Here is a 9194-nt window from a genome sequence, read left to right on the forward strand (position 1 = left end):
AGCCCATCTGTAGGGCAGACAGCATTGTCTTACAAGGCAGCTTCTGCTGCTGGCTGCAGGACATTGCTCAGCCAGATGTTCTCTGTCTATTGAGATGGTCCCCGTGATGCTAAGTTAACCCTTTAAACTAACCCCAACAATACTGAGAACATAGACCAAAGTTGCATTGCTGTTTTCCCCTCTGCTGCACCTGGGAGAAGGCTGGCTGAGGTACATCTTAGCACATATTTTGTCCTAGGAACTGCAGAGAAGCAACCTGCAAAGCATGCATCTGTGTCAAGCTCTCACCAGAAAATATGGCACAAGGTGGAATGTCCAAAAGAAAGCAGGTCTTGTGCACTTGGCAGGAGGCACTGGGCAAAAAGAACAGGAGAACAAGGGGCAGTGAAGCAGCTCAGAAGGGAAGAAGAACCCACGTACCAGTGGCACAAGCACCGCTGCATCTCAAAGAGCTCTCATTTCCAGACACAACAGCAATACATCTGCTCTACTGGTGGCAGATTGTGTGAGTCACAAATAGGATTTCACAGCCAACGGCAAACTTGTGAGCCATAAAACCCACTCCCTTCTATTACAAAGTGATCACCTCACAGGGATGTTGTAAGGCTTGATCAACTGATATTTATAGAGCACTTTGAGATCCTGAGATGAAAGTCACAATAAAAGGCTACAGATTTTTCATAATGTTCATAGACCACCTGCTCAGACCAGAAGCATTCACTCTTAACATCTCTTGAGCCAGCTACCAATCTGATATCTCCACAGGAATTTCCTAAAACAGATGTGGCTGTCACATTTAATCTCTTTTTTACTAGGAACTCTGAGAAAAAGGAACCCCTGGAAAAGGAAATAAAACAAAGTGCATTAAAACTGATGGTGAGAAGAAGCCACGTAATTCTGTTCCCACAGCTCATGGATTCCCCATCTGTACCTTTCAGAAAGCTGCCATAGTGACTAACTCTGCGAGCTTCACAAATTAGACCTGACCTAGATTCAGTGAAGTCTTTGTTCAGCAGCTGGTTAGTGTAATATTCCGACTGCAGCAAAGTTCAGAATTGCTCCACAAAGCCGTGGTTTGAAAAGAAAAGCAAATAAAATGGAATTCAGGTTTTCCTGTGCTCACAACATGCTGGCCCGCACTCGACATTGTACCAAATGAATCCACCAGTGAGCTGAACGGTGAAGTTTAAACTACTGCTGTATTCTCATAATTTCATGTGTATGCTCTTGAAAAAAAAAATATTTCATTATTTCCTCTCTATTATAGGAATAACAAACTCCAGGAGAGCAAGGAAAAGCATGTTTCTGAAAGCCAGAGGTGGTTATAATTAAGCATATCGTTAAGTGCTTTGTTGAATTGAGGTTAAAAAATGTGAAGTTTAAAATCATGTTAGCTAAGGATAAAACAGTTCAGAGACTTTTTTTATAAACTGATCTGAACCATATGAAACTCTTCAGAGCATGGATCTGGACTGGCATCCCTTCAGAATAAGGTTTCCCATGATGTTTTGGACTTTCTGCACTGTGTATAGAAACTGAGCACAGATGTCCCAACATGTTTCAGAAACTTTAAAACCTTTTGTTCCACGATAGCAGTGGGAAACATTAATTGGAATCTTATTTAGTGATCTTTTTTTCTTTTTTTAATTGGCTTGTTCTTGTTTTAAACATAATCCAAAAATACCAAAGAGATTCAAATCGAAAGGAAATAGTTTCTTGATCCTTCATCCTCTAGTGAGACATCTCTTAACAATCAGGATGTATTTGGAGGCACAGAAAAATGTCCGTAATCTTGATCAGACCCTCAGATAGGCAAGTCTGACCTTTAGGATAATTTACAGCCCAACCTGCCTTTGAGATACATCTCAGGAAAGGTACCACCATTGCAAAGTTACAGTGAATGACTCAGAGATGGACCATTGCTGCCAACAGTTCGTATTTTTGAAGGAGTGGGGCGTGCTCTCCCATTCAAAAAATAGGACATAAGTATTATGCAGGCTATGAAAAAGTTTTTAATTCCTTTGGCTGTGTGGGCAGCTATTAAAGAATAAATGGTTAAAGGTGATTGTCAGTTTTCCACTATGCAGAATTTAAAAAAAAAAACAAAAAAACCCACAAAACCAATTACAGTAAGGCTCTGCGTGGACAAAATCTTTCTCTCAGTGTTTTAGTTTGCTACAAAAAAAAAAAAAAAAGAGAAGTTGCTGAAGACAATACCATTACAGAAACATATTCTGATGGCTGCATGTAATGGTCACATATCTTCAAGATAGCGCCCTTCCAGGCTATTTGCTACAAACATCTCAAGGAGACTTAGATTTACCTTAAATTCCCAACTGGCAAGCTCTGCACATGGTGGTTGATGAGGAAATAGTGAATGGTCCACACAAACTGGGAGAAAGAATTTATAGAATCACAGAATCATAGAATAATTTGGGTTGGAAGGGACCTTTAAAGGTCATCTTGTCCAGCCTCCCCTGCAATGAGCAAGGACATCTTCCACTAGATCAGGTTGCTCAGAGCCCCGTCCAACCTGACCTTGAACGTTTCCAGGTGTATCTATCACCTCTCTGGGCAACCTGTGCCAGGGTTTCAGTACCTTTATTGTAAAAAATTTCTTCTTTATATCTAGTCTAAATCCTTGCTCTTTTACTTTAAAGCCATTACCCCTTATCCTGTTGCAACAGGCCCTGCTAAAAAGATTGTCCCCATCTTTTCTGTAGGTCCCTTTTAAGTACTGAAAGGTCCCAAGGGCCTTCTCTTCTCCAGCCTGAAATACCCCAACTCTCTCAACCCTTCTTCATAGGAGAGGCGTTCCATCCCTCTGATCATTTTTGTAACCCTCCTCTGGACCCGCTCCACCAGGTCCATGACTTTCGTGTGCTGAGGGCTCCAGGGCTTCCTGTTGGAAGGGCAAATCACTGGATTAAGAAATTGTGTTTGGCAGCAGAGACAGTTTCTTCTTGCTGTAACCAGTACAATTTTAATGTTGTTACTGTTTATTTGAAACACAGGATTAGCTAAGGGTCTCCTAACTCCAAACTCCCCTCAAAAAGTCAGGAAGTGTCAAGAAAGAAGGAGATAATACTAATCCACCTGGTGGCGACACTGGAGCTGGCCCATCATCACCAGATTGAACAACCCTGACCTGAATTTTACTAATCTGTGTAAAGTACTCCATGGCCCTTTGCTCCTCCAGGAAGTTAGGACAGTCTGTGAGCTTGGATCAACTAGTTCGAGAGGTTTCTCCTGCGCTTCTGCATGCTGGCTGCATAATCAAAATCAGTTCTCTTCACAGACTGAAATTGATTTAACTTACGAGGGAGTTTCTCATATTCTTGTTTTTTGAGTAAAATATTTCCAAGAAGGGACTGTTCTTCCTGCTTGCGCTAAACTTGTTTTCTTTATTTAAGATAGAAATCCCAGTGTCACAGGTATATATATCTATGGAAACAAGAAATTTTCTCAATTATTCTTTTTAGAATAAAGGGCTCAGATTAGCCTTGGGTGAGCTTTTTCTCACTTGCTGAGAGCAGGTAGCATTTTCCCCATCTTCTTTAGAAGTGCACAGAAGAAAAATGGCGACAAAACATGCTGCACCATCTAAGCATGAGGCGTGCTCTCAGAGAGCAAATCAGCTGAGAATATATTAAATCTGGGGATCTGCCCAGAGGAACTAGTCTGTAGCTGGATTTCCCACGGCTTTGTTTTCTAGATACACAGAAGCATGAGAAGTGTAAAGGATGAAACACATGGCTGGGTTCCAAATGCAAGTGAAATAACCTTCAAATGCTCCAAGTCAGCTGACTGACAGCACAGAATTAGGTTTTTTAGTCACACTTAAAAGTAATAGCTGTAATCTGAATCTAAGGAAGATCCTCTTTCCTCCCATCTCCACTCAGGTAAACATCAGAGAACATGCCCATTGCTGACTGACAGTAGGAAAGTGACAGCTGAACTGCATTTGGTCATCATCTTCCATCCAAAACTGCAGTCCTGAAAATCCTTATTGCTGTTGGCAATGCTTACTTGTGCAGCTCAGCTTTTGGGTTGCTTTCATCCAAAAGGAATATAGCTCTCAGACTCCATGTGAATGAAATCAAGGTAGTGGAGCTGATCAAGACGGTCACTTCAAAAGCACAATCCCAATCCCAAGTAACAGGTTCATGTAAACATACCCACTGCAGGTCTGCTAATGTATTGTCAGTGTAGGTGTGTTCATTTAACCCATCTCAGATACCAGTTTTCAGCAGGGGGACAGAAGGTTGAAATTCTGCAATCTATACTAAAAGAAAGTCACAATTAGCTAATGATGCTCATTTGCCTTGCACTCCATGATTCTGAGATTTGGTGACAACGTTCCCCACAGGGCTTGCAAAAGCAAATATTGTCATGTGTCCCCGATAGTTCAAGAGTCAGCAGTGACTAAGCAGGTCAACTCACAACAAAAGGTATAATACTTCAGAGTCATCACAGTAAAACTTCATTGCTCATGCAATCAGTGCACCGCGAAAGATCTGTATTTGTCACTCTGTTGAGCCACTGTCAGTTGAAATGAAATGTTCAATTCATGTTCAGTACATGGTTCAGTATCTTTAGCTGCCAGATGGCCTTTCTGTGATCCACTGGAGTTCCACCCTGTCACAGTGGAGGTCTCTTTTCAGACATCACTATCATTGCCTTTAAAAACCTAGCTTAGTAACATATTTTGACTCCATGGTTTTTCTACTGCAAATGCCACAAGAGCTTATGCAAAGCCTTTGCCTCCTAAGAAAAGTGGGCATGTCACTAAGGGCTCTTGTGGGATGAGCAGATTCATAAACAAAAAGTACTCCTTTTCTGCCTGTGGTTATGGAAGGATTGACATAGATCTTTCTAAAACAGCTGGAAGATCATGCAGCAGAGCTCATCTCAGCTTTCTTTAAACTTCCAGTTAGAAAAAGCTGACTGAAGACCGCCAGCAACCAAACATCACGAGAACAACTACCTTGCTGATGTGAGCGGGTAAGAAAAAATCAGAGAATGACAGAATTATATGGGGCTGGAAGGGACCTCTGGAGATCATCAAATCCAAACCCCCTGCCAGAGAAGGTCCATCCAGAGCAGGTTGCACAGGAATGTGTCCAGGTGGATTCGGAATGTCTCCAGAGAGGGAGAGTCCACCACCTCTCTGGGCAGCTTGTTCCAGGGCTCTGCCACCCTCAAAGTGAAGAAATTCCTCCTCATGTTTAGGTGGAACTTCTAATGTTCAAGTTTGCGCCCATTTCTTTTTGTCCTGTCACTGGACACTGTTGAAAAAAAGACTGGCCCCCTCCTCTTGACACCCTCCCTTTAAGTATTTGTAGGTGTTGATCAGATCCCCCCTCAACCTTCTCTTCTCCAGACTAAAAAGATCCAAGTCATTTGGGTAACTGTCCAGAGAAGGATGTAGCCTTTATGAATTTGTTTGAATCCATTTTCAACTTATTAATTCTTTGACACTTGACAATATTCTGCAACAGTCCTTTTCCAGTATTTAAATGAGTATTATGTGCAAACCTGTTTTGATTTCTTTTGAACATAGTCACCAATTGGCCACGGTCTGTGGTGGCAGTAGGAATGCTTTCACAAAAGGATCTCAGCTTTGCTCCCAGCCACCTGTGAGTCTTTGCAGAGAAAAAATGATCATATCTATTGATGTTAAACTAACACATTAAGACTCCAGGATTTTCCAATCTGTCTGGAGCAAAAGGAAATGGCCAACAAGAATGTACATTTAAATCTGGCTCTGGGGCCAGAGGGGGACCTTCCAGTAAGTATTAAGCTCAGACTGAAGTTCCACCTTCAGCCTAATAGATGTCCTCAAGTCAGAAGTGAATCTATCTACCATTCAGTGGAAGTGCTGATAAAACCACTGAATTAGGTGCAGCATCTTCCCTTAGACCCTATTCAACGTTTAATTAATGGTGCAGAAGCTGCAGTAGCTGTAGCAGTTGCACTTCTTCCAAAGCTGACAATGCATCTAAGATGTCTGTGCCTGTGGAACAGAGTGCCACACGTCCTCATCAGTATTACACTCACTGCAGGGTAGTGCAGCTGCTGTACTGGTGGGACAGCCACGAGGGACCAGACAGGAGATGTTATCCGAGGATGTGGCTTCTTATGCAGTGGCTTCCTACACCCAGTCAGTCACTAGCACAGCGACAATTCCACGTGCCATCACAGTTCAGGTCACCACAATCCCAAAGCAAGGGCTATAGTCACACGTGCTGCGGTCAGGATGTCTCCAGACCCAGACCAGCCCTGGTTGGCACCTATACATATCCCATGTCTTTGCAGAGCACTGGCACCTTCTCATGTTCCTTAAATAACATGATAGCACATGTACCAATAACACAGACCCTGTCTCTCTCACACAATCTCAGTGTCAAAAACTATAACCAGCAGAACCAAAGTTAGCTGAGCTTTTGTGATATTGCCCAAGGGTGATATGAGTCACCCATTTCTCTCCCCGTTCCAACAGACAACTCTTTCACGCTTCCTTCCCATGCCAGCCCCATCTCAGCACTCCTTCTCCATCCTCCCCAGTCCAAGAAGGCTCCACAGGGCAGTAAAGACAAAGTGTTTTCATATTTACTTATTACCAGTGCATCCCAAAATTTGCTCTTACCCGACACATCGCAAGCTCATTTTGTGCAAAAAATGACATCTCTGATTCCTTTTGACATATCAAAGTGGATCTTTCACCTTGGACACTGGACGCCAGTGACAGCGCGTCCACAGCAATTTGTCCTCTATTTACCATTGGGAAAGGCAAAAGCACTAGGTCAGAACCAGACCTGCTTGTGTGGCTGTGCAACAGAGTGCACACCTTGCAGAAACATCCAGATGAATTTTGGATTACTACCTTGGGTGCTGGAAGCATTTTAGCTTTATTAGAAAAGCGCTCTGGCTGAGCCAATTAGCCCTAATTACAGGAGCAGTTATATTAAACTAGGGAGAGTTGTATCCTTACACAGTTATATTGCTTCGTTGTTTATCTCCAGTATATCTGCATGAACTTCACTGTGCCTTTTTAATGAGAAAATACGGGTTAGAAAAGTGACCAGTGATTTTTTCCAGGGTAAAAATAAGAACAAAAAAGGATAAATACATTTCCCAAAATGAGTATGAGGTTGCCAATAATCCTTTTTCTTAGCCAAGTGGCTTAGAAGGCGAGAACAATGTATAAATGCTTGAAAATCCTCTAAACATCTTTCCACTTAGTTTCTTCCAAAGCAGCATTAGGGAAAAAAAAATATCTAATTTAAGAATAAGAAAGAAAAGTAATGAAAAATATTTTTTTTACAAATTTGCTGAAGATATTTCAATATGTTTAAAGCCCCCACTAGATACGTAGGATAGCACAGAGCCGGTGAAAACGCACAGACATCACTTGAATGCACTACCAGCAACAGCTCACTCTTCCTTGCAACGTCACCAAGGAATAGGAGTTATTTTTGTTCTCCTAACGGTGAGTGGGAAATTACAGCAGAGAAGTTTTGTGATTTAGCCAGGCTCTGGGGAAGGGGGTGGGACACATCCAGCTCAGAAATCCCGGTGTGGTGGTTCGCAGTCCTGTGTCCTGCCATCCCTTGCCCCAGGCACTAAAAGCCCAGTATAAATAGAGCTCCCCAGTGAGCGGTTCACCAGTGGAGCCCGGAGAGGAGGAGGCTGTCACAAACTAACCTAACAACTGTGCTGCCGCTGGGAAGCAGGAGAGCTGCCTCTCTGGAGATGCAAAGCCCTTGTTAGAGGGAAACCTGCAGGTCACCACTGCACTTGGGAATCCTCCTCCGCTATGTGTCAGGCTCTGTCTCCTGTGTGCCCCTTCCCAGGAGGGGGAAGAGCTGGGGGGGGACCAAACCGAAGGGCAGCAGCACTTTCCCTGGCCAGGAGGGCAGCCTGGTGTGCATAATTCCATGTGGATTTAACGTGAGATGCCACTGGACGTGCAGTGACCCAGAGCCCCAAACTGGGGCATGTGTGTGTAGCAAAGGGGGGGACACACTGGAGGGCCACAGGGGGAAAGGGAGGCAGGAGGCACCCACCAGCAGGAGAGCAAAGCAAGAGCAAGCACCACCCAAGAAAAGGCAACCAGCACCTGTAGCACCCCCAAAGCATGGATCTTCTGAAGCATCCCTGAGGGGGCTGAGGGTCCCGTGGGCCCATGCACACCACTGTGGGAGTGTCCCCAGAGGTGTGAGGGCTCTGGCCACATGGTGGAACAGCACTGGGGGGGGCATGGTGGGGTGATAACACCACCATAGCTGTAGGAAAGCAGGGTCTTGGAGACCCAGGCACTGGCACGCACCACGGCTTACTCACCTCACTCCATGTCTGCGCTCTTGGCTACCTGGACTCATATCAGGGTGTTCATTGATACTGAGGGGTTCCTTGTAAATAGAGCTCAGGTGCCGCTGGAGTTGGGATGTACAGCCTCTCCCCTCCTCCACGGGTCTGAGGAGCAAGGTGAGGGCCATGCACGGCGCTGGGGGGCTTGGGGCTCTCTCAGGGCTGGGGAAAGCAAGCGAGGGGGCTTCGTCCCCCTGCGCACCCTAATCCCGCAAAGCACTGACCTCCGCTGGAGGTGCAGGTTTCCAGGATCATTCCTCCCGCAATGGCCGGGCTGGGTTGTGAGGGGAGATGGGGGGGTTCCCAGCCGGCGTTTTGGGAGGCGGCCGGCAGCCCTAGCCTTCCCCCGGCCCCGCTTTCCTCACACCAGAGTGCCCCCATCTTTCGCCTTCCCAGCCCCCTCAGGGACGCTGCCCGGGCGCCACAGAGCGGCTGCAGCCTGAGGGACCCCCCCAGAGCGGGAACCCGCTTGTGCCGTGGGCGGCGTGGGGCGGAAAAAGCGACACCCCCCGCCCCCCCGGTCCCCTCCGGTTTCCCCGCCCGGGGTGCCGCGGGGCCGGCCGGTGGGCTGAGGGGGCAGCGGGGCGGGGGGGGGCGGTGTGTGGGGTGTGTGTGGGGTGGTCGAGCGGCCGTGGGTGCGCTCCCCGTCCCCACCACCCACCGGGAAACCGGGAAGTTGAGCCGGCGTGAGGCAGGATCGCGGTTGGAGGTGGGGGGGGGAGTTGGGGAGGAGGAACCCCGAGTTTGCGGCGCCGCTGCCGTCCCCGCACAGCGCCGGTGCGCGGGGGCAGGAGCCAGAGACGAGCGAGCGAGCGAACGGC

This window comes from Calidris pugnax, unplaced genomic scaffold (genome assembly GCF_001431845.1).
Source record: "Calidris pugnax isolate Ruff unplaced genomic scaffold, ASM143184v1 scaffold41, whole genome shotgun sequence".
Lineage (NCBI taxonomy): Eukaryota > Metazoa > Chordata > Aves > Charadriiformes > Scolopacidae > Calidris > Calidris pugnax.